The sequence below is a fragment of the Canis lupus genome, chromosome 36, assembly GCF_011100685.1.
Source record: "Canis lupus familiaris isolate Mischka breed German Shepherd chromosome 36, alternate assembly UU_Cfam_GSD_1.0, whole genome shotgun sequence".
Lineage (NCBI taxonomy): Eukaryota > Metazoa > Chordata > Mammalia > Carnivora > Canidae > Canis > Canis lupus.
The window spans coordinates 8,686,218-8,712,268 of NC_049257.1; the positions used below are offsets into that span (position 1 = coordinate 8,686,218).

The 26,051-nt window shown below is 35.7% G+C and overlaps 2 pseudogenes; one reads left to right on the forward strand and one right to left on the reverse strand.

Annotated features, from left to right (window-relative positions):
• Window positions 1-12,225: 12,225 nt before the first annotated feature.
• LOC119867785 lies at window positions 12,226-12,688 on the reverse strand (annotated as a pseudogene).
• A 12,024-nt stretch (window positions 12,689-24,712) lies between these two features.
• On the forward strand, window positions 24,713-25,307 carry LOC100688701 (annotated as a pseudogene).
• The last annotated feature ends 744 nt before the right edge of the window (window positions 25,308-26,051 follow it).

Genomic DNA, 26,051 nt, shown 5'->3' on the forward strand with positions numbered 1-26,051 from the left:
TCTCAGGTATTAAATTCCACATAATATAGCATTTAACCAAATGACCCATTTTACAGCAAAGAATATGCAAGAATGAACCTATAAAAATGGGATCCACTATTTATACCACATACTGAAACATTCAGAAGTTGGTGTCCGCTAATACAGGGATGCATTAGGGATGTAGGGATGGCCTACTGAAGGTAATGGTAAAATGCCAGCTTGGAACTAATAGTCTGCAAGGATGTGGGTGTCATCATTCAGGACTTAGTATACATATTAAATTTAGGACTCAGTACAGGTACTAAATCAGAAAACTGCATATGGTGTTGTGTTACGAATAAGAATACTCTGACTTGGGAATGGAGGGGTGTTAGTAGGAATGGCCCCTCTTCCCATCATTCTGAACTACCTATTTAGAAAATTATGTTCTCTATCTTTGCAACTCTGGTTTCTATAACGTAAGAGGACAGTCTCCAAAAAGGATACACTTCTGAGACATAGCAAGGGACACATTGAACTATAAGCTACAGTTGCCACCATGGCCCTTTGGATTCCTTATGACCAAGGACCAGCAAGAAAAAAGAGCCATAATTACATTACCAGACATAACTGACCCCAATTGGTAAGAGGTTATGCCACTTTTACAAAATGCTGGTGTATTATCTCAGGCTGTGATAATAAGATGTCATAGATTGGAAGCTTAAACAACAAAAATGTTTTTCTCACAGTTTTAGAGCTCAAAGTGTGAGATCGGAATGCCAGCATAGTTGGATCTGGTGAGGGGTCTTTTTCTGGCTTGAGATGGCTGCCTTCTCAATGTGTGTTCACATGACTTTTCCCTGATGTATACAGAAGAGTTCTTTCTCTGCCTCACCTCCTTCTCACTGGGCTACCAATCCTACTGGATTAGGATCCCATCCATATGACCTGATTTAACCTTAATTACCTCCTAAAAAGCTTATCTCCAAAGACATTCACATTGTGGGTTAGGGCTTCACCCTATGAATTTGGGAGGGGACACATTATTAAGTCCATAGCAAGTGATGAAGAAGAATACATGGGAAATCCAGTTGATCCATTTGGGTGCACCTTGGCACCTAATTATTACTGGAAAGAACACATGAAGTAAAACCTAGCTTGGGAAGTTAGGAATGTCTAACTTTTCAAACAAATAATTGACTTTAAAGTATATACAACATAAAAATACATTCATTTTTTTATGATTTTGGGTGTAACACCTAATGTGATTATTTATATACTCATTTATCTATCAAGTTACAACATACTTACATTAGCATTTTTAGTTAGGTTTGTAGGAAAAGACTCATTTATTTCCTTTTAAGTTCACTGAACTCAATAAAGGTCAATGGAAGGCCCTCATCTGGTCTGCTGCTGGGGAATTAGAACTCAATTATTTATGATATTCATTCTTTTTCCCAGGATAAAGTAAAATGCTATGCTCTCTATGGCAGTGGCCTTGGAAATAAAACAAAAAAACAAAAAACAAAAAACAAAAAAGCCCCATCAGTTTACAAATTGCCTTCAACATTTTGTCCTTATAATTGCTTCCTTGTATCCATCCCTAAGCAGATGACTCCAGATGTCCCTCAGTTGTCATACACTAAACACACACACAATTGAAAATGGGGCTGTGATCCTGAATGCAAGGTTGAATGCAAAGGGTGACGCTGGTAATATAGCATGTACTACAAAAGCCAAAAACAAAATCAATTATAGGTCTCCCCACTGATCTTACCTGAAGCACAAGGACGTATTCTACTCACTGGAATTTAAGGAGTATTGATTTTTTTCTTCTAAAATGTTTATTGATTTAGATATTTTGCCCAGCATAAAGAATTTATGTATGGGTTGAGTATGTCTTATCTCTAAACTACTCAAATTCTTAAAAACCACAACTGTAAACAATATAGATATTGCAAATATGATGTACTTGTCATATCATATAATGATAGAGAAATGCAAGGTTATTCTAGTATAATATGTCACAAAAGTTCAATTACCTATAGAAGAATTAACTATTACAGTCTAGGCAGATTTAAATCCATTAAAATTGCACTCTCAAGAGGAAAAAAAACTATTTTATATTAAATGTATCAGTTTCTAAATTCATATCATTAGCGCTTGTGAATGTTAAGCAAATCATCAAAAATTCTGAACTTACAGTGGAGAGGAACAACATAATGTAGTAGATGTGAGGTGTCTACAAATGAGTTTGCAAGAAGTGTTTCTTTATTTTCTTTTAATCTACTTAAATTCAGTCCTGGACAGAGAAGAGCTCTTATCCAGTAGGCCTGCTGGGAAGTTAGAGCTCAATTATTTTTGGTGTTCCCTCTCCTCCAGAGAGGCATGTAAAAACAAGAGTCTCAAATAGTACATCAGAGGGTAATTCCTCTGGTTTTCTCGTATACTGGTTATCATGGAGATGCTCATCTGTGGTAGGGTTTCTTGAAGTTCTTAGGATCCATTGTTCCAGTAGAAAGTGAAACATGGAGCTGGTTGTTGGGTAGTTTCTGCCTTGAATAGGATGGTAAATAATAAAGAAATGAGAATTCTTCCATTATGGCACTAGTGTATGGAAAAACACACAGACGTGAAGAAAGTGTAGAAAAATACATGTCTCCTTGCTTTCTGTTTTTAAAGGTGGGAATAAAGGATGTGAAAAATAAAATGGAAGAAACACCCTAAAATGGATGGGGAACTGGACTGTGCTGGTACTAGCCAGTGGCACACTTTCCTGGGAAGGTCACAAGTCTCTATATGTAGCTCAACACAGTCACATTTATCAAGATGTGGGAATATATAAAGCTCTGGAAAAAGGAAGAAAAAATTGTTTTCCATAAAAGAAATTTTTTTTTGAAATGCCTCTTATTCCCAAACCCTCCTTAAACTATAAGGAATTGAGGTGTTTTGTGTGCCTTGATTGAAGAACCAGAGAAAAATGGAGAAATTTGATGAGTCTGCAGAGACCTGAGATCAGGACAAAACAGCCACAATGCACAAGGACTTTCTGACTAAGGACAAGTAGCCCTTATAAGAAGATGGTTTTAATGGCTGATTAAAAAAGCAAACTCGGGCAGCCCGAGTGGCTCAGCGGTTTAGCGCCACCTTCAGCCCAGGGTGTGATCCTGGAGTCCCGGGATCGAGTCCCACATCGGGCTCCCTGCGTGGAGCCTGCTTCTCCCTCTGCCTGTGTCTCTGCCTCTCTCTCTCTCTCTCTCTCTCTCTCTCTGTTCTCTCATGAATAAATAAATAAAATCTTTAAAAATAAAAAAAAAAACTTAAAAAAGCAAACTCGTTTCAGAAATAATCAGTTCAGAGAGTAGCCTAGAATGGACATACCACAGCATTTTCCAGGGAGCTTTCAAAGTTACCATGTGGATCAAAGTCCCAGTCTTCATTCCCCACCTTTCTTAGATCCAATGCCATATAAGCCTTAGTTTTAATTTTATCCAAAATCTACCTAGAAAAGGAGTAGGGAGGAAGAGAGTAGGTATGTTCTAGATTTCTTTTGACCTGTAAAAGACAGAGACTAAAATATCAGATTGGATTGAGTTTACCAGACTGAACTACATTTAGTTAGTTAGTTTTTTTTCTGGAATCTATATACATGGGAAAAAAATATATATATACATATACAGATACATGTACATCACGTATACATGTGTGTGTCAGTGGAATGGATACATATTTAATGTGGCAGTGGGATGCTTTTAAGGTAGGTTAAGTAACATAAGGAAATAAAGGATGTTTTCTGTTGTACATCTGAGTATACAGTAAAAATTTGTTATCCTGTTAAAAATAACACCAAACTCTCTGATATAGCAATGACCTTGAGTGACCATGATCAGGCCAAATTACAAATAGATTGTTTGTAGCACCTTCTCCTTTCTTGGCCACCCATTACTACAGAGAATGCTTTGGCTCCTCTGTTGTAATTCATGCTAATCTAGAGCTTTTCCAATAATAGATTCAGATGTTACCCATTCCAAGTGGATTTGCATTTACTAGTGAACATCTCAGATACAGAAGACCTTTCAAGCCAGAGAAATGAAAGTTTAACTTACAAAAAGAACTGTGAGCACTTAGTTAACAACATAGTACACAAGACTAATATTTAGAGAACATTAACTATGTACCATGTCCTGAACTTAAAACGTGCATGTCTGTTTGGGATCGGTTTGTAAGTGTATATCAATAAGATAGGAATAAGACACTTTGAATGGAACATCATCTCATGATATTCAACTCATATCACTTGGTGGTGATAAATTGAAATGCAGTCTCCTCTGCTTCAGGGAGCTGTATTTGTGTCAAGAGTTTGTGAAAAGAATCAATTAGTTGCTATGTGCTATGTTCTTCACCCATCTGGCTACCTAAAGGACAAAGAATGGATGTGATGAAAGCCTTTGTCAAGTATAAATTCAAATAATGTCTCCAAGTCATTCAACCTTTATAAAAGACAGAAAGTACTGGACAATTCTATTTGTACTGGATGATTCTATTAAGGTTATTAAAATAGTGAGAATGTTCACTAATGAAGAACAGTTCTATAGGGGCAGGTAAACTAAGAAATTATCTGTGAATCTTATGGGAATCATTAAGAAGGACACAGATGAGTCTAACCTGAATTACTGCAAATAGGTAGAGGAGGAGGTGAGGCATTCTTTTTGGAATATGAGAAAGAGGAAAGGATTTTTGTGGTTAACCATTTCTTAAAGCAAAATGGTGAGGGAATTTGGAAAACAAAATGGAGAGAGGAAGGCACCTGGGTGTCTCAGATGGTTAAGCATCTGCCTTTGGCTCAGGTCATGGTCTCAAGGTCCCGGGATGAAGCTCCAAGGTGGGCTCCCTGCTCAGCTGGGAGTCTGCTTCTCCCGGTCACTCTGCCACTCCCCCTGCTTGTGCTCTCTCCCCTCTCTCTAATGAATAAATAAAATCTTTAAAAAAAATGGTGAGAGGATTTCTTCATAATCATTGTTTCCTACAAGCACATGACTCAGATAAAAATTAGCACAATTGCTTCCTTCTTCATACTAATGAAATGAAGCTATGAAAAAAAAATATATATCATGTTTGTAGCAATTTCCCCAAAGTTCTTGAAATGTTGATTAACCTATTTTACCAATAGGACATTCCATCAGTAATAGGGCTTTGACTTTCAAGTAGAACATAATAAAATTCAAACAGCATTTACGTATGGAGAATCCTTATTATTCCAAAGAACCTGTTAAGGTTAAGAAAGACTAAAAGTACAGTAAAAGTGTATAACGAAGAACAGAATTTCTTTGGAAAATGTCTGTTCAGATCCTCTGCTCATTTTTTAAATTAGATTGTTTCAGGATGTGTGTTTGTGGGTTTTATTGGTGTTGAGTTGTAGCAGTTCCTTATATATTTTGGATATGTCATTTGCAAATATCTTCTCCCACTCAGTAGGTTTACTTTTTGTCTTGTTGATGGTTTCCTTCACTGTACAAAAGCTTTATATATTGATGTAGCTCCAATAGTTTATTTTTGTTTTTGCATCCTTTGCTTTAGAAGACTTATCTAAAAAGATATTGCTATGGACAATGTCAGAGAAATCACTGCCTATTTTCTTTTCTAAGATTCTTATGGTTTCAGGTCTCATATTTAGGTTTTTAATCCATTTTGAGTTTATTTTCATGTATGGTGTTAGAAAGTGGTCCAATTTCATTGTTTTGCATATAGCTATCCAGTTTTCCCAGAACCATTTATTGAAGAGAGTATCTCTTCCCCATTATACATTCTTGTCTCCTCTGTTTGACCACATAAGCATGGGTTTATTTTGGGGACTTCTATTCTGTTCCATTGATCTATGTGTCTATTTATGTGCTAGTACCATACTATTTGATAACTATGCTTTTGTAGTATAGTAGTATATCTCGAAATCTGAAAGTATGACACCCCCAGTTTTGTTCTTTCTCAAGACTACTTTGGCTATGTGGGATCTTTTGTTGTCCCATATAAATTTTAGTGTTATTTGTTCTAGTCCTGTGATAAAAACACTATTGGTATTTTGATATGGATTGCACTGAATCTGTAGATTGCTTTGGGCAGTATGAACATTTTAACAGTATTAATTTTTTTCAATCCATGAGCATGGAATATCTTTCCATTTGTGTTTTCTTTAATTTCTTACATCAGTGTTTCATACTTTTCATAGTATAGGTCTTTCTACTCCTTGGTTAGGTTTAATCCCAGGTATTTTATTCCTTTTGATTCAATTAAAAAAAAAGTAAAAAAAATAAAAAATAAAAAAAAATGATTCAATTGTAAATGGAATTATTTTCTCAATTTCTCTTTCTGCCACTTTGTTACTAGTGTATAGAAACACCACTGATTTCTAGGTTTTAATTTTGTATCCTACAACTTTACTGAATTCATTTATTTTATCTTGTAGTTTTTTGGTGGCGTCTTTAGGGTTTTTTATGTATAGTATCCTGTCATTTGCAAACAGTGGCAGTTTAACTTATCATTATTAATATGGACACTTCTCACTTCTTTTTCCAAAGAAGACAAACAGATGACTAACGGATACATGAAAAGCTGCTCAACATCACTAATCATCAGGGAAGTGCAAATGAATACCACGAGATATACTTGTCAGAATGGTTAGAATCAAAAAGACAAAAAATAACAAGTGCTGGTAAGGATTTTGAGAAAAAGGAGCCCTTGTGCACTGTGGAAGGAATGTAAATTGGCATAGTCACTGTGGAAAACTGTATGGAGGTTCCTAAAAAAACATAAAAATAGAAATATTATATGATCCAAAATCCCACTACTAGGCATTTACCCAAAGAAAATAAAAACAATAATTTGAAAAAATATATTCACCTTTATGTTTATTGTAGCATTATTTACAATAGCCAAGATACGGAAGCAACCTAAGAACCTATCCATAGAGGAATGGATAAAGAAGATGTGGCTTTACACAGTGGAATATTACTTAGCCGTAGAAAGAATAAGATCTTGCCATTTGAAACAACATGGATGGACCTAAGAAGGTATAATGCTAAGTAAAATAAAACTGAGAAACATAAATATCATATAATTCCATTCAAATGTGGACTCCAAACAACAAAACAAATGAATAAATGAAAAAATAATAAGCAGAATAATAAATACAGAGAACAAACTGATGGTTGCTATAGGGAAGGGGGTGGAAGGATGGGCAAAATGGGTGAAGGGGAGTGGGAGATACATACTCCCAGTTGCAAAAAGAACAAGCCATGGGAGTAATAGACACAGCATAGGGAATGTAGTTAATGATGTGGTAATAGCATAGTATAGTGACAGATGGTAGCTACACTTAGGGCAAGCACAGAGTAACACATAGAGATGTTGAATCATGATGTACACCTGAAATTAAGGTAACATTGTGTGTCAACTATCCTCAAAAAATTTAAAAGACAAAAGAATAGGCTCTTTTTAAAGAATGGAGATAAATTTAAGAAAACTTTAAATTTATTATGTTAAAATTGAAATTTATAGGGATGCCTGGGTGGCTCAGCAGTTGAGCATCTGCCTTCTGCTCAGGGCATGATCCCAGTCTGTGGATTGAGTCCTGTATCAGGCTCCCTGTGAGGAGCCTTGCTTCTCCCTCTGTCTATATCTCTGTCTCTGTCTCTCTGTGTCTCTTATGAATATATAAATAAAATCTTTTTATTTATAAATGAATGAAAAGTTGAAAGGAAGAAGTAGAGGAGGAAAATGGGGGGTGGGGTAGGAGAATTAACTGCTAGTGATAGGTTTCCCTTTTTCCCTTTAGTTCTATACTCTTTCATGTTAAGTAATCTCCATTAGTCCATTAGCAGGCTGATTCCTAAAATGTGTTAAAAAAAAAAAAGACAAAAACAGTGTACTCTTACTCTCTCAAAGAAAGTAGGCAAATCTAAAGGCATTGAATCAATATTATTTTAAAACTAAAAAAAAAATATTTTAAACCTTCTGCTTTATAGTATGGAACTTGGTCAACTGATGAAGTTCTCACATCTCTCAAATTTTAGGGTAGGATTTCTTACAAATGATATTCTGGCCCTCTTCCTAATTACACAAACACCTGCCATTATACTGAGGATAATTAATTAGCAATTAGTAAAACAATTAAATCAGTTTGGCTTTCCTACTGTGTTCATAAATTTTTTTCAAAATCAGCACAAATGTTTAATTACTGACAGTAAGCTCAATACTCTGTATCTTAGTAGAGGTGATGATCCACAAGAATGAGTTCACTCTAAAGACAGTACAATATGAGTAAGAAGACCTCAAGTCCTACTGCAGCACTTCTTGTCTTCTCTCCTGTCAAATCTTTTCTAAATGACATCTTTCAACTTAAAACTGGCATCTATTTTTTCCATGTTTGTTCTTTTCTCTAAAATTATAGATACCTATTCAGCCTACATTAGCTTTTTTTTTTTCTCTCTCTCTCTCTGTTAACATGGAGTTAGGTACATTTTGCTTTAAATAAGCTCTGTAAACTTGGGCAAATTACAGAACTTCTCCAAGATTCAGTTTCCTTGTGTGTAAAAACTAGGTAGGCTACTATCAGTCACATATGATTGTTGCAAAGATGAGTAAAATAACATAAAACATAACAAAGAGTGATGATATGTAGAACATTCAGCAATATCATTTCTCTTGACCCATCCTTTCTTCTGTCATTCTTCTCTTTTTTGATGGGACACCTTAAGTTTTAAGAGCCATTCCTACAAAGAATGTTCAAATTTTGTGTCTCTTCCAAATTGGTAGGAAGCCTCATGGTTGAGAGTATTTCATTTTTTCTGCATTGAAGGTTGATAATCAGTATCATGATTATCACACTATCATAGTGACCAACGTCAATATCAAAACCATCACCACTACCATTCCTTGTGAGCCTGCTACTGGGGACCTAGAGGATTCTTACTTTATTATTTTTATTATTTTTTAATACTAGTTTTTATTTATTTTTTTAAGGCTTTTATTTATTTACTCATGAGAGGGATCCCTGGGTGGCGCAGTGGTTTGGTGCCTGCCTTTGGCCCAGGACGCGATCCTGGAGACCCGGGATCGAATCCCACATAGGGCTCCCGGTGCATGGAGCCTGCTTCTCCCTCTGCCTGTGTCTCTGCCTCTCTCTCTCTCTCTGTGACTATCATAAATAAATAAAATAAAATAAAATAAAAATAAAAATAAATAAAAATATTTACTCATGAGAGACACACACACACACACAGAGAGAAATAGGCAAAGGTAGAAGCTGGCTCCCTGCAGGGAGCCTAATGCAGAAATCAATCCCAGGACCCCAGGATCACAACCTGAGCCAAAGGCAGATGCTCAACCACTAAGCCACCCAGGTACACCTATTTTTAATTTTCTTAATAGAGAGAGCACAGGAACAGGGTTAGGAAGCGGTGGAGAGAGAGGTAGAGAGAGAATCTCAAGCAGACTCCACATACAGGGTAGAGCCCAATGTGGGGGCTCAATCTCATGACTCTGGGATCATGACCCCAGGCAAAATCAAGAGTCAGATGCTTAACTGAGCCACCCAGGTGCCCCGGATTCTTACTTTTAATGCTTTATTTGTACCACATTTTTTTTTTTTTTACCATATTTGTTGACCTCTTATCCTACTCATTGATTCTAATCTTTTTCTGAAAACCTTACTTTTGCAAAGGACAGGGAGAACAATTGAGGTGGTGATTTGCTGCAGTTTTTACCTATCCATCCTGACTCCCAAGTGCTAAATATGGACGTCAGTCTTCCAGGCTATGGTTTCTTCAATATATGAGTATAACAGGGCTTTATTAAAACAAAATACACTTATACTAGCTGTTTCCATACCAGTAAGAGAATGGCATGCATTGTAGTGCCCAACACATCAAGTATTGATATAACATCATAATGAACTACTCTGCTCCTTTTCCATTTAGTGATTTCCACTAGTCTTCCCATTATTACACAATTATAATTTTTACCTCAGTTACTGCCATGAGGGCAGGATTCCATCTATTAATCAGCAAGTCACTGATTGGCCAATTAGGGCTCATTCTTCTGGGGACCTTCTGAGGAACATAGTGTAGAAAGTGCAGTCAGTTTTGACAGGGTGTGGCACACGTTTCCTTAAAAAAAGCACTGTATGATACAAAAACAGGCAATAAAACCACAGGTCTTGTGGGAATAAAAAATGAAGTCAGAAGCACAATACTCAAAACCATCAGTTACACATTAAAAAGTTAGGATGCTTAAACATGGTAGCAGTGTCACACATATTAAATGGTTAAGAAATACATCAAACCTATAATACTATGGCACTTTGTTTTGAAGAGAGCCTGATGTTTGCTGATGGAAGGGCATGTGGGAAGAGTTGCAGTTTGTGAGCTATTACAAAGTGGTGGAAGGATTATGCGAAATCTGATGGAAACTTACAACACAAGTTGTGGCTGGGTGTGGCTCACAATATATATTGTACCCTGAGGTCACAGGGAGATGTTTCAGGTGTGTGCATATGTGCCTTTTTATTTTTATTTTTTGTATTTTTATGTAGTTTTGGTCAGCCTTATGCTGTTTTCTCCATCCACCAAGATCAGGAATTATCACACTTTTCCTTAAATAATCGGATAGCGAATATTTTTAGTTTTCAGGACCACAGGGACCCCACCACAGTCAAAGAAAGGAGGTTTAAGAAAAAACAAACTTGTCTGTAGTGCCCCAGTAAAACCTTATTTACAAAAATAGGCAATGGGACAGAGTTTTCCACTCCCTAATTTGTTTCGCATGGAAGAAATCACGCATAAGAAAACACAAAACTTAGGTTTTGCTCAAATCATTTCTTAATATATCAATTGTGTTGTAACATATTCACATTTTCAGAACAAGTATGATAGCAGAATTGATTGTACCTCAAAATTTTCCCATTGAGGCGATTTGTCCTGATAATGCTTCATTCCCTGTTCTGCTGAGCTGAGCATTGTGTGGAAAGAACAATTTCCCGAGTTCTGGAGAAAACCCAACATTTAGATTGGAAAGCAAAAATACCTGAGTGGAAAAGCTGTCCAATTGCAAAGGAATTGTCCTCTACAGCCAAAGGCTGAGGTGACATGAGATGCGGTGATGAGACATCACCTGCATCTATTCTACTTAATCGCCTAATTCACTGCTGTTTCCTCAGTGTTCAGAATACATTAGGCACTCATAACAAATCCCTTATCTTGCAAAGGGGTCTAGTAACTCTATAAACCAGGAATGAGGACAACCTAGTTCATTTTTAATTGAAATCTTTACCCCTCTAGGGTCAGACTTGGCAATATTCCTTCCCCAGGATGCTTCATTTCCATGGTTACAAGAATGCGGAGTTCTCACTGTTTCTTCCTACTCTCTCTTTTTGTCTCCCTAAATCTTATAAGACCTCTTTTATTCAGTATATCAATTTGGCATATACTACTAAAAACTCAACATACATTTACAAGCACATACTCACAAGATTATACTTTTCTAGCCCTCATGCTAAATACATTCTATATTAGTTTTTCTTAAGCAAATAAATTTCCCTGCTTAGACATGAAAGATTTCCTATCTGATTAACAGTAGTGAGCAATGTCTCTGACATGTAAGTGGTAATACACCTTTTGTAGTGAGAACAGACATTCTAAGAGAAATGTAGTTATTACTAGGATTTTGTTTAAAAATGGTATTTTTAATGGATGTAATTGTATTCCTCCAAAATTTATATGTTGAGACCATAATCCCCAATGTGACTGTTTTTGGAGATATGGTCTTTAAGGAGGTGATTTAGATTAAATGAGGTTATAAGAGTGGCTCTAATCAAACAAGGTTTGTGTCCTTAGAAAAGATAAAGGAAGAGACATCAGAGAGCGTCCCCTCCCCACTTATGCATGACGACATAGTGAGAACACATCTGAAAGTCAGAGGACAGATCTCACCAGAAATGAACCCTACTGGTGTTCTGATCTTGGACATCTAGCAGCCAAAACTGTGAAAAGGTAAATTTCTGGTTTTTTAAAAGCCATTCTGTTGTATTTTACATGGCAGCCTGATCATAATAATGCAGATATATTTAGAATCAGAGGGACAAAAAAGAACAGGTAAAGAAAGATTTCTAAAATAAGAAAATATTTTTAATATTAAGAGCCATCCAGAAAACTATGAACCTATGGAAAATAATTCAATACACATTTATTAAGCCCTGAATCTTTTTTTTAAAGATCTTATTAATACAGTATTTATTTGTCTTTCCTCTGTCAAACCCTGAGCCAACCACTTTTCCCAGGCTGCCTGGGGAGGTATAGGAAAAGGAACATACAGGGCATACAGGGAAGACAGGACATGGGAGAAAGACCTATGGGAGGTGGAGACGACTCCTTCACATGGTGAAGAGGATGAGAAAGGCCACCATCAGGCAAAAAGAGCCCCATGGCCTCCAAGAGGGCAAAGCCCAGAATGGCATAGGAGAAGAGCTGTTGCTTCAGAGAGGGATTCCTGGCATAACCAATGATGAGGCTCCCAAACACAGTCCCAATTCCAGCCCCAGAGCCAGCCACCCCTACAGTGGCAGCCCCAGGCCCAATGAACTTGGCTGCCGTGTCAATGTCTCTTGAAATGGCGCTGGTTTGGAAGCTGCGGCTAGGAATAAGTGAGGTCAGGAGATGTGGGGCTGCCAAGCTGCTGATTAAGCCCTGAATCTAACAGACTTTGCTGTTTCATTCAATAGTTACCATCTATATCCAAACCCCACCATCACTTTTGGTTATTTCTAGCATAAAAAGTGTCCTACTAGAAAGATACACAATTAGAAAAATTAATATTATGAACAATTTAAAACATTTGTGTTTTGGTTTCATCCTGTGGCTTTTGACCAAGGACTATATGTATAACAGAGAGAAAATTAGCCTAAGGAATGTCAAGCTTGGGACACCTGGGTGGCTCAGTGGTTGAGCATCTGCCTTTGGCTCAAGACATGATCCCACAGTCCTGGGATCGAGTCCCTCATCGGGCTCCCTGCATGGAGCCTGCTCCTCCCTCTGCCTTCGTCTCTGCATCTCTTTATGTCTCTCATGAATAAATCAATATTTTTTTTTATAAAAGAATGTCAAGCTTAAAGAAGAAAGGAAAAAAATATAGCCTTGAGAATAAAGATGCTAGAAAGGTCTATAACAGGCTTTCCAAGTAGACTGAATCCTTTTATATTATACTTTTCAGGATTTATAAGACCAATTTCTCTATCCTTAAGCTGAAGCTAGTATCTTCAGATAATCAGAAAGTAAACAATTTTGCAGAAAGTATAACTGTTTAGAGTGAAAGCCTCACCTACTCTAGAGATCTTTCATTAAGTATTCTCCACCAGACACAATAAACAAACTTGGTTAGGAAGAAAATCTGATTAGTGGTTATTATTTCCTGGACTCAAGGCAGTGTCCATTAAGTTGGAAGTTAGGTGTGGGAAAAACATGGAGTTCAGTGAAGTCAAGATCTTGGCTGCAGCTTTTAACCCAACAATTAGTACTACAGAAGACTTAAGTTTTTGAGGGGACTCCATTGATACAAAGGAACTTAATGACCTATGAATGTTCAATCCTAAGGCCACCAACTTCACACCAACAGGAGGTGGATCACTAAAGCTGTATGGACATAGAAAAGGTCCCTCTCATTGTAGTTATGCAGGACAATGGAGAAAAAGCCTCTTCCTTGAGGGCAGGACTATCTTCTAGATTGGCCAGCACAGAAGTCTCTTCCGTTGGTAGGCAGGGAGTCTTTATTTCTATTTAGCAGGAAATATATGCTGTGGAAAAAAGACCACCATTTTTTCTAGTCTGATCTTTTTTCAAGCAGATGCCTTTCTTATAGAAACTGTATTTCTGTTCCATAATTTTGTACCATGTATTGTGGAGGTGGGTAGCTTGATACCACAAGATGCCTTACCCAGTTGAGGACAATGTGCTGGCCATAATTGCCTCACCGTGGGCCAGGGTTTGCCTCTTAAGTTTGTCTTGCTTTTGTTCTTGTCCATCAGAAAAAGAAATTTCCTATTGTACAGCATAATCGTATTGTTACTTAAAGGAATTGCCTTTTTTTTTGTAGGCAGATCCTTTTTTTAAAAAATTGTGATAACATACACATGATATAAAAAGTAACCATTTTAAAGTGTACAGTTTTGTGACTTTTGCTACACCTGAAATGCTGTGAAGCCATCACCCCTATCAAATCCCAAAACATTTTCATCACTTCAAAAGGAAACTCCATACCTATTAGTAATCCCCATTCCCCCCTTCCCCATCCCATGGAAACCACCGAGTTACTTTCTGTCTCCATAATTTGCCTATTCTGAATATTTCAGAATTTCTTTAGTTGGCTATTTTTCCCTAAGATCTGTTCAGAGAAAGAAAAGAAAAATTTAATAAAATAGTAAAAGTTAGGACTTTTAGAGCTAGAATTCACTGACTAATTCAAAATAATCAGATTTATTACCTGTTTAACACAAAAACTATAGAATCTATGAAACTAAACAGATCCTGTATGGCATTTTTTCTTTTCCCACTCAATATCATTATTAAAGTATTTTTAAGAAATTATCTATACTCAAATTACCACTTGATCTCACTTTTCCTTGTATAATTGTACACAGAAATTGAAACAAATATCTTTACACACCCTCACTGACCTTTGTCCAATTCTATCAGATGACCAGCCAATTCTGAGCAATCAGAAAGCTCTTACTGACAGAAAACAGAACAAAATAAAAACCTACCAAGCTCGTTAAAAGATTCTTTGGTTCAAAAGAGGGTGACTTTTTGAAAGATACAGAAGTTTACTCTTATTAAAAGTTATTTAAATAAGCAGAAAAAGAAAATACATTAGACACAAATTATTTGTATCCTCAATATGATTAAAAATGATTTTTGCCTATTTGAATTATAAACAAGTATAAAAGTATAAAAACAGGACTATCTGACTTTATGAGGAACTTAAAGAGAATTTAAAGTATAAATACCACATTTAAAAAATAATGAAGACAGTGAATGCTGTAAATGACTAAAGACATCAAACTCAAGAAATTCCCCCAAAACTTAAAGTGAAAGAAGGAAAAATTTTAAAAATAAAGTATTGGGGAACATAGGTCAGATTCCACAGAATCCCTCTTACCAAAATGGATTTTATTTTGTATTTTTTTTTCAAAATGGATTTTAAACAGTATCAACAGAAATGACAGAATAAAAAACACTTGTATCTAAAGAAAATTTAGTCTAAAAATTGAAAGTGGAAACTCCCTGAAATAACATTATTATTATTATTATTATTATTATTATTAATGTTAAAAGAGAATAGTCTGTATTCTGGTGGGATTTTTGAAGATTAAACATAAATAATTTTATGAGCACATGCAGTTGCTTCTGCCTGAACCTTCTGGTCTACCTGCTTCCCTACTGACAATATTCCCAGCCTTTTCATTGTTTGGTTCTCAATTTCATTCATATCACCTTCAAGGCCTTTGTCTGACAACCAGAAACCAAGGGTCCTTCCTAGCGTTTTCTATCATAGCACAGGTTTATTATAATTAGAATATTTTTCTTAAGTTTTATTGATATATCTATTTATTTTTATATGTTGACTTCTTTACTGTATCTTTTCTTACTAAACTCCATACCCTAAGGATCATGTCTATATTAATTTATTATTTTTAGCCTATGGGGGAGCTCTATGCAAAATTAACTATTTGTAAAACCAAATATTTATTAAATCAAGAGAGAAGAAGGACAACAGTGTTATATTTTTGAATCAAAGAAACAAAGAATGGGAAAACAGTAGTGAAAAGGTGATGCTTTTTTCTTCCATAAGGAAAACTATTACCATTTATAATTAATATTTATGATATAATGACAGTGAGAGTAATAATCATAATGCTGCAATGGACTGACTGTGTCCTCTAAAATTCAAATATTGAACCCCTACCATTCTGGAATTAGGAGGTAAAGCTTTTGGAAGGTAATTAGTTCATGAGGCTAGAGCCCTCATGAATGAAATTAGTGTTCTTAGAGGAAGAGACACACTCTTTCCACTATGAGAAAGGACACAAGAAGAAGAAGGCAGTGTATAAATCAGTGTATAAATCACTAAGACGGCCCTCACCAGACACCAAGTCTACCAGTCTCTGGATCTTGGATTTCCAGTTACCAGAACTGTAAGAAATAAATGTGTATTGTTTAAGGCACTTAGTCTGTAATCTTTGGTATAAGCAGTTCAATGGACTAAGACAATTATTTTCAACTGTTTAGTACTTAAGATGTGCTAAGGACTGTAAATATATACATTCATTTAATTCTCAGAGAAATATGAGGGTTCTCGCTTTGTAGATAAGGAAACTGTCAGAAAGAAGTTAAATAAGTTGCCTAAGTCACACATTTTGGAGGTATCGAAGCAAAGCTTTGATTTTAATCTCCATATTTCACAGCATAACGTTGGCTTATGAATTTCACAGAAAAACTTTGAGAAAAACATTCATATAACTAAAAAGCATATGGATAACTTTGAAACAATTGTGGAATAAGCAAATAAAACTATTTAGGAAAAGGAACCACCAGGAACTACAAAATAAGAGAAATACATGCCAAAATTAAATATTATAGTTTTAAAATGCAGATATATTTGATCAATTCATTCAGTCCACAAGTATTTGTATCTATTATATATTAGGCAATATTCTAGGTCCTTTGTGTAGAGTGGTTAATAGAAGAGGCAAAAGTATCTTCCCTCATAGAGAATGCATTCTACTAAAAGAACCAGATGATCAAGACAAATTAAGTAAATATTAAATACACTAGACAATGGTGCATAATAAAGAGAAAATGTGTCAGCAGTATTCAAAGAATAGCAAGGAGGCCAGTGTAGCTATGCAGTGAGACAATCAGATCTGCCCATGAGATAAGCAAGTTACTGAAGAACCAGGAAATGTTAAGGTCTGGTACCTCAGGACAGAGAATTCAGATTGTTTAAAAACAAGTAAGCAAACAGGCAAAAAAACAAATAATCAGTTCAAAAGAATAATATATATTATTCATTTATATATTCATAATAATATATTATGAAATTATTATTCATATTCATAATAATATATATTATGATAAGGCATGATATTTTTAGCTTCTCCTTTGCCTTTAATTCTCATAAATCTACTGATATGTGGACATTTCTTACAATTAAATGTTGGTGAAATATTTTTAAAATGATAATTTGTCTAACAAGGATATAGGCTTGCTCCCGAGAGGAGTTTCTCATCATTGTCAGAGTCCAAACACGCTGAATGATTGATCATCTGGTAAGGATGATGATAATTTCCAACTTGGTGTTCAACAGAAACTCTAATCTCTCTCTTTCTTATTTTTAAACTTTGAATTTATATATGTTGTATCATTTTTTCCTTAATAATTGTTTAGATATACTAAGGAATAATTATTTTTCATATCTGTCAAATGAACATTTTTAATTCTTTTTTTAAAATAATTTCCCACTGTGGAAGACCCTTTCTTACAATACATCTTTGACCTTACATACTAAAACATTTTACTTCATTTAAGACTATTTAATATCCTCTTATCTTCCCACAGATGGTTCTTGTAGTGTCTCTTAGTAAAGTGGTTGCATGGTCTGGGAATAATTTTTTTGAAGCATAACCACACTCATGGGCCCATAAGCTCATACTATTAGAAAATGAAATAAATTGTGTATATCAATGGTCCGTTGGTCTACACTAGCTAAAAAAATGTACAGTAAAAGGTTTGCCACTCCTAGTCCCTTGGCCATTAATGGATTACGCTGTCCCCTTGAGACAAAACAGTCCTTGACATCCTATGCAACAGAGAACAGTAGAGAAACAATGAAAAGGGAGTAGATCTGGCCTTTAATCAAGAGATAAAATCTAATTGTAATCTAGAGTGTATACCAGGTCAAACACACCTAGCAGTGTAATTTTATTGTTATTTAAAATATTTTATTTATTTATCTGGAGAGGTTGCGGGAGGGAAAGGGACAAGCAGACTCCACGCTGAGCACTGAGCACGGGAGACCAAGGCTGCTGACCCCATCACCCAGAGATCATGACCTGAGCTGAAATCAAGAGTCTGCCACCCAACAGACTGAGCTACCTGACACCTCTAGTGTAATTTTTTTTCATTGAATCACTGTTGACATTATTTCTAACATATAGTCTCTTATATGTTTCAGTAAGTTTATTATTTATTTATTTTTAAAAGATGTTATTTATTTATTCATGAGAGACACAGAGAGAGGGAGGCAGAGACATTGGCAGAGAGAGAGGCAGGCTCCATGCAGGGAGCCCAACGTGGGACTCGATCCCGGGATTCCAAGATCACGCCCTGGGCCAAAGGCAGGCGCTCAACCACTGAGCCACCCAGGCATTCCAATGTTTCAGTAAGTTTAAAAGATTTGAACAAAATGATGAATGTGTCTCTACCTCTGGCAGGCAGGATTATGGCAAGTCGATTATAATAAATGGTATGTACCTGTGGGTGTTCAATAACTATGACTTGAACAAACTTCACCTACCTAACTCTGAAGACACTGCAGATAATAAAATGCCATAATGTTATGGCATTTGTATGAAAACTTTCATAAATATATTCAATATTACTAATAATATAATAATATATTCATAAAAATCAATCATATTAAATGCAACTCAAAATTGAGCAAATATTATGGGACAGACAGGTGACAGAAATAGGTGATATAATCAAAACATAATCAAATTTTGCTGTTGCTTAATTTTATTAATAGAATTGTTATTATATAAATAGCACAATTGTTTTAGGTGTCTTAGATAAAATAAGTGTTAAACCATTCCAAATTATAGAACAGAACAGTCACTAACAATGTAGCAGAAGAGCCAAAACATAACTATAATCCTCTGTATCTAGCATACTTCAATAAGAGTTCAACAAGACACAAATTATTGAAAATTGTTTAGCAGAAGCAGTAACAAGCACAATAAATATTTTAAAAGATGGGGACCTGATTTAACAATTCTCCCAAAAGCCTATAGTCGGATAAGTGCACAATATGTCTTCATCAATGCATGTCTTCACTCTGTTTCTTGAACCTGTCAATGCAAAATAATACCAGGATGTCCAATAAAACTCTACCTCATTGACAAACAGGGAAAAGTATTTGACAGTATACTGGATTTGAAAAGTATCTTGCAGGAAAACACAAGTGATGAACACCTGTTCACAGTGTGACAAAATGAGATCACTAGCAAAATAAATATTTGTGCAATTGAGATGACAGATTGAGGGGGCAGGAGCCAGGGAGAAACAGAAAGTGTAAGGCATAATATGGTTAAGAGATAAGAGAAATACATACATATATTTACACATTGTATGTAAAATAAATATTAATAAACGCTAATTCCCATCTTTAGAAGGAATTGCCATAATGGACCTATATAATGATATCCAAATAGCTGCTCAAATTGACTATTTGAAGAGTTCCTAACCACTACCATTTTGAGTTACAGTCACTTAAAGTGTATTTCAAATAAAAATCAAAAGAAAGAAAGAAAGAAAGAAAGAAAGAAAGAAAGAAAGAAAGAAAGAAAAAAATGTTAGAAATAAAAATATGCATGCAACAGAAAAGTAAAATATGCAAAGAAAATTTCATGTATAACCAATTTAATAACACTTTTGTTTTTTACAATAACATGTATTTCAAACTTGAATTCCATAATATTTTAGGTCTATTTGGTAAACAATGTTAGGTTGAAAAACTAATGTATGATTTACTCAACAGTATATAGCAGCTTAGCTTAAAAGACCATAATTGTGCACATAATGCTTAATGTTTATCTTTAAAAGAAGTGCTTAATTGTGTGAAAGTATTTTCCCAGAAAATTACTTCTTAACCTTCCAAGAGGCAGCCTTTCCACTGATTCTTAAGCACAATAAGAAAAGGAGGGCTTAAGAACAAAGGGACAAATTTAAATAATAAAAAAGTTAAGCCACACTGTGGGCATAATTGGGAAATCCAATATTGAGGCTGAGATGACTATTACTTCATTCTTTGAAGATAATTGTATTTCAGTTTACTTTTGTTTTCTAGAACAAATTTTGTAGGGATAGCTATAAGAGGAATTAATTTTGACTCCTGAAATTAAGTATAAAAGTAAAAGAAAATTGTCCTGAAACTGCAAAGGTACAAATTTGGCTTTATGACAGAGCCTCCCCAAACAAGCTGAACTAACTGGTTTACCCACTCTCTGACACTTAAAGCTCTCTGAAAGGTTTTTTCTTTTTCTTTTCTTTTTTTTTTTTTTTTTTTATTTAAGGAGGATTTTGGAAAAGAAAAAAAATGATGTCATTTTTTAACACCTTGCAAATACCCCTTAAAAACATTCTTTTTACATACTTAACAAATGAAGCAGCACACAAAGATCACTGCCTGGATTTTTATTATTGATAAAATAATTCTGTTAGTCATAGGGAGAAAAATCTTACTTTTCAAGAATCTAATAAAAAGTTTAAAAGTTCATTACTATTTCCTCTTTGAAGTCTTGGATATGATAACTGAAATTGTTCCAGGGAGACTTAGAATTAGCAAACAGTGTGACATTCAGTCTAAAAATCAGATTTTAGAATGGGATCCTAAAGCTAAATTTTATATTTCTTTGATTTTTTTCTGTCTTTAACTGCTTATTTCATATTGACCTACTTGATATTCCTAACACTTATTCAAAAAAGAACAAAATCAGATTGTTAAAACTCAAAATCCCACTAGAAGGCATTTTCATGTATCATCCTAAGAAACTAGTAAATTACTATCATTTACATTTCATTCCATCTTCTGATAAGATGGTCTCTTTAATTGGTCACTTTCCTTTGCTTACAAATATAAAAAGGTTTTGGTTTTGGTTTGGTAGTATAACTTTTATTGGTATAACTTAACCCTCTCCCAGAAAACAAAAACTCTAAACAAAATATTTTTTAAAGTAACTATTTGAAGGCATGGGAGATCAAATGGAGAGACATATAAAATTAAAAGGAATTATATCTTAAAGTGATTTCCCCTTTTTACTAGAGTATATTTCAGTCCACCTAGCATGAGGGGACTAGAACCCAAACAGAAAACTGCTGTCTCAGTGGCTTGAAGTCTCGAAGGATAGAGTTTTTGGCTTCCACAGTTGCTGCTACTGAGTGTAAAAATCCCGAGGGAAAAAGAGGACACTGAAGGGGTATGCACAAATCTATGTATAACTAGATTTATAGTTATACATAAAGATAACTTTATTATGGCCTTTCCCTAAACTGTGCATGCATGGAGAAGACTCTAATGATAATAGTGAAAAACATCAAGTGGAAGACTGATTAAAGCTGGCAACTATCTCAATTTCCTCCTACAGAAGGAAGATACAATTTTGAGTTTGGGTTCTTCTCAGTGAAATACCTCAAGGTCATGTCTTAAAACTATCAATCATGTAGCAGGACTATAGAAATATTTATCTTGAACAGAGATAAAAGCAAAACATCTTTTCTAATCAAGCATAAAACCAAGCTTCTGTAGTTTAACACCTAACAGTCTAAAAAAGAAAAATCAACACTCTTCAGAGGAAGATAATAGAATTCGGAATTTCTACTAAGTATCATCTACAATATCTAATATACGACAAAAATTACTAGTTACATGAAAAAAATATGGCCCTTTTTCAAGAGAAAGAGCAGTTAATAAGAGAGATTCCAAGATAACCCAGAAGTGGGATTTTCAGAAAAGAACTTTATGGCATCTAATAAAAGCATATTCAAGGATCAAAAGGACACTATTGTCAAAATGAGTGAATATATGTAGGATCTCAGCAGAGATATGGGAAATATAAAAATAACTTAATAGGAATTTAGAATTTAGAAGCACAGTACCTGAAATAAAAGATTCACTCAAAGGGATCAACAGGTGACTGGAGGTGGCCAAAGAAAGGATCAATGTATGCAGAAAATGTTCAATAGAAATGATCTAATGTGAAAAGCTAGAGGTAAAAATGACAAGAAAACAGAAGAGCCTCAATAATCTGTGACACAAAATCAAGTGATCTATTATGTGTAATGGGAGTTCCAAAAGGACTTGAGAGAAATGAGAAAGAAAAAAGTATTTCAGGATATTAGAGCTGAAAATTTTCAAAATTTGGGAAAGAAAATAAACTACAAAGAGGTCAAGTAAGTGCAAAATAGATAACACAAACTAGGCCATATCTACACATGTACAGTCAAACTACTGAAAACCAAAAGAAAAAGCAATATATATTATAAAAAGAGATATACAGCTCTAAAAATCATGGCTGACATTTCACTAGATTTAATGGAAGCCAGAATGTAATGAAATATTTAAAGTGATGATATTAAAGCCAATAATAAAGACTTCTACTTCTGGGATGATGGAGTACATGTACTTTCCCTATTTCTTTAAGTACAACTAAATATATAGGTTTGGGCAGCCCTTAATCTAATCTGCCTGGTACCATCATAAGGGAAAATTTGGACACACAAACATCAGTCTTATGTATGTACAGAGACACAATGATAAGATAGCTATCAACACCTCAAGGAGAAAGACCTCAGAAGAAACCAAACCTGCTGAAACCTTGATTATAAATTTCTAAGCTCTACAACTGTGAGAAAATAAATCTCTGTTGTTTAAGCCACCCAGTGTGTGGTACTTAGTTATGACAGCCCGAGGAAACTAAGACGATGATTGATAGATAGATAGACAGGCAGGCAGGTGTGTGTGTATATGTGTGTGTTGTGTGTACATGTGTGTATTTATGTACGTATGTAAAATTTTAAGAAGACTCTGAAAGGTAGCAAGAAGATAGACCAGCAGGGACCTCAGGACCCAAGGGACAACATGGTGATGAATTCTCTGGGATGTCTTTTTTTTTTTTTTTTTTTGTATTCCAGACTTGGAGCTGAAGAAGATAGCTTAGAAATGTCTGAAAGTGCAGACAAAAACAAACAAAAACAAACATAAAAAGGTCTTCTCTTTAGCCAAGAGACCAGTAATAGGGAATCTAGTAAGACAGACAACTTTTAGTAAATGACCAATCTACTCCAATAAAAACCAAGGAAAAAACTCTGGCCATACCCCATCCACACCAGCAAAGGCTGAGTGGGAAAGCTAGACTTCCACTCTTATAAGGCAGTCATTACCCTTGAGGTGATGTCAGACAAGGTCAAGTAGGAGATGGGATTTTCATCTTCACCAGCTGGTAATGAGTCCCCTGGTCATAGAATTAATGAAGAACATACAGCCTAGATCCCACACCCACCCAGCAGTGCACACCCAACAAAGCACTGCTCCTCACTAGTGCCATGGCAGGCCTAGAGGAGAGTCAGGACTCTTACCCAGTGCTAACAGCGCCATTCTCACCGCAACATCAATGGACTCCACATGGGGAGCTCAGAGTTGATTGTTCAGCCAAGTAAAAAGCTCTCACTTTCCTGATTGCCAACAAAATACAAGTGGGGAACCTGAACATCTACTTCCTTTTGGAAGTACTGAGGCAACACCTCCTTCCCCTTTTCTGTTGAAGCAGTGTCAGAAAAAGTCCACTAAACCAGAATTTTAAATAAAATCCCAAGTCTCAGAACATAATATGAAAAAGTCCAAATTTCCACTAAAAATCACCCCTCATATCAAGAACCAAGAAGATCAGAATTCAGAAAAAAATCATTGGATGCCCAGATCAAAATGACAGAAATGTTAGAATTATCTGACATTAGGAAACTTGGATGGTGAGTGGGGGGAAAAAACTATCTCAAAAGGTACATACAGTATGATTCCATTTACTAACATTCTTACAAAGACGAAGTTATAGGATTGGAGAACAGAGCTATGGTTGATAGTGGTTAAGAAGAGGGTAGGGGTTTGGGGGGCCTGGGTGGCTCAGTGGTTGAGTGTCTGCCTTTAGCTCAGGCAATGATCCCGAGATCTTGGGGTCAAGTCCAGCATCGGGCTCCCCAGAGGGAGCTTGCTTCTCCCTCTGCTTATGTCTCTGCCTCTGTGTCTCTCATGAATAAGTAAATAAAATCCTAAAAAAAAAAAAAAGAAAAGAAGAAGAGGGTAGGGGCAGGAGAGAAGTGTGTATGGCTATAAAATGACAACATGAGGGAATCTCATAATGATGAATATGTTCTGAATGAGTTGAAGGCCTTAAGACAAAAAAAAATCATATATATACATATATGACTCCTATTGGTTTTGCTTCTTTGGTTCTTATTATATATCTAAAAAGAGAATAATGGTAATACAGTGAGATCATAAAAAGTACTCAACAACCCAAAGAAGGCAGGAAATGAGAAAAAAAGAACAAAGGCCACATGACAAGGGGACCATGCTTCCTAGGCTCCCCAGTGCAGACTCACATGGAGCTGTGGGCTCTAGGACTCCTGGGGCTGCTCCCTGCTCCCAGTGGTACCCATTGCCACAGGGGGACTGGTGGCTCTCAGGCCCAGCAGCTGCTCAGCCTGTGGCTCTGGGGGTCATGGATTTGGCATCCTACCCTCTACAACCTTACCTTCTCCTCATGTAGTTAGACAAACCCATTGGAATCTGGTTGCTGTGTCTGCCAGGTACCTGGAGCACAGAATTGGCCTATGAGCCAGGATGAGCTCTTTGGCATTGGAGCAAAGCTGTACAATTCATGCCATGCAGGGCAGTGACTACAATAAAAAGTATAGCTATGGGACCAGCATCCCTACTTCGTGTAATCACCTACTCACTATTAAAAGGAATTACATACTGGCTTTAATTACCCTTGGGGTTGACTTTTAGCCGTGGGGATTATTATTCGGATGGTGTGCTAACAAAGGCTCCTGTAATCCAGGTGGTTACCTGGTTCTTTATTTTCGAAATTTCGAAAACGGTAATATATGATACTATCCATGTTCATCAGGACAAAAGAGATGATGTTCTGACTGGTCTGAAGTCGCGGGCACTGTGGCTCAGTAAAAACACCAAAGAGTGACTCAGTGACTTCAATGTCATGATCCTGGAGGCACTGTACCTAATAGGGTTCTAGTAAGGATCAGACCACTTGCTACTACACTGCTCTGGCCACAGGAAACCAACAACCTCATCAGATTTACACCCTAGACATCCATAGACCGGAGGATGGTGGAGATTAAGTTTCCTCCAACCAAATAATAGGACTAACAGTTTTTTTAGGGATTGTCCTTGGGAATTTGTGGAAGGAAAAGACAGACAAAACAAAAAAATATATAAATAGTAAAATATGATATGGGAAAAATGTTTATCTAGGAATTTTTATTTTTTATTTATTTTTTTATTAATAAATTTTATTTATTTATTCATGAGAGACACACACAGAGAGAGAGACAGAGACACAGGCAGAGGGAGAAGCAGGTTCCATGCAGGGAGCCCGATGTGGGACTTGACCCCGGGTTTCCAGGATCATGCCCTGGGCTGAAGGCAGCGCTAAGCCGCTGAGCCACCGGGGCTGCCCTATCTAGGAATTTTTAAAACAAATTTTTAGAAAACATTCCCAGGTCTTGTTGCCACATATCTAGACTTGATTGAAAATTGTTTCAATATATTGAAAAATTGAGAAATTTTTATTCTTAAAAAATTAAGAATCAGAAGATGAAGATTTATAGCATTTTGCTTGATTTTAGTCCAAATCATTTGTTACTCTTACCCTATCACAGGAACCAGGGACTCCAGAATTTGAGATAACCTTGAGAATCTAAGTTGATGTATTTTTCTGCTCATTGTAATTCTCCTCTGAAATAATGGAGATGATATACATTTTAGCACTTTAGAAAAAAATTTCATGTGTTTTAGAAGACATACCTAAATGATGGTATTTGTCAAAAAATGGACTGTTGTTTATGGAAAAATAAAAGCTGTTACAGAAAATTAGGGCTTATTGTGTTTATTTTTTTATTGGAGTTCGATTTGCCAACATATATAGTATAACACCCAGTGGAAGGAGCCTCGGTGTCCATCGAAAGATGAATGGA